Below are 420 nucleotides of genomic sequence, written 5' to 3'. Positions count from 1 at the left end.
TACTCCGGGGGCGGCTGTATTTATACTGGGTGACTTTAACCATTGTCATCCAGAACTCGCGGGCTTTTACCACTACATTAAATGCAGCACTCGGAAAGACAAAGTACTAGACAAGTGCTTTGGTAATATAAAAAATGCATATAGAGCAAAGGCTCTCCCTCCACTGGCAAACTCAGATCATGCCACCGTGCATCTCACGTCTACATACAAAACTGTACTGAAATCATCAAAGCCACAACCAAGGACAGTGCAGCAGTGGACAGAGGACAGTGTGGAGACGTTGAGAGGATGTTTTTCCTGCACGGACTGGAGCATCTTCCATAATCTGGAACTAAACGAAGCAACAGAGACTATCACTGAGTACATAAACTTTTGCGTGGACACTGTCGTTCCTAAAAAACAAATATTACAATATCCCAA

Source organism: Oryzias melastigma, linkage group LG7 (genome assembly GCF_002922805.2).
Source record: "Oryzias melastigma strain HK-1 linkage group LG7, ASM292280v2, whole genome shotgun sequence".
NCBI classification, from domain to species: domain Eukaryota; kingdom Metazoa; phylum Chordata; class Actinopteri; order Beloniformes; family Adrianichthyidae; genus Oryzias; species Oryzias melastigma.
The sequence above is the reverse complement of the archived record's forward strand: the minus strand, read 5'-3'. Positions refer to the sequence as shown.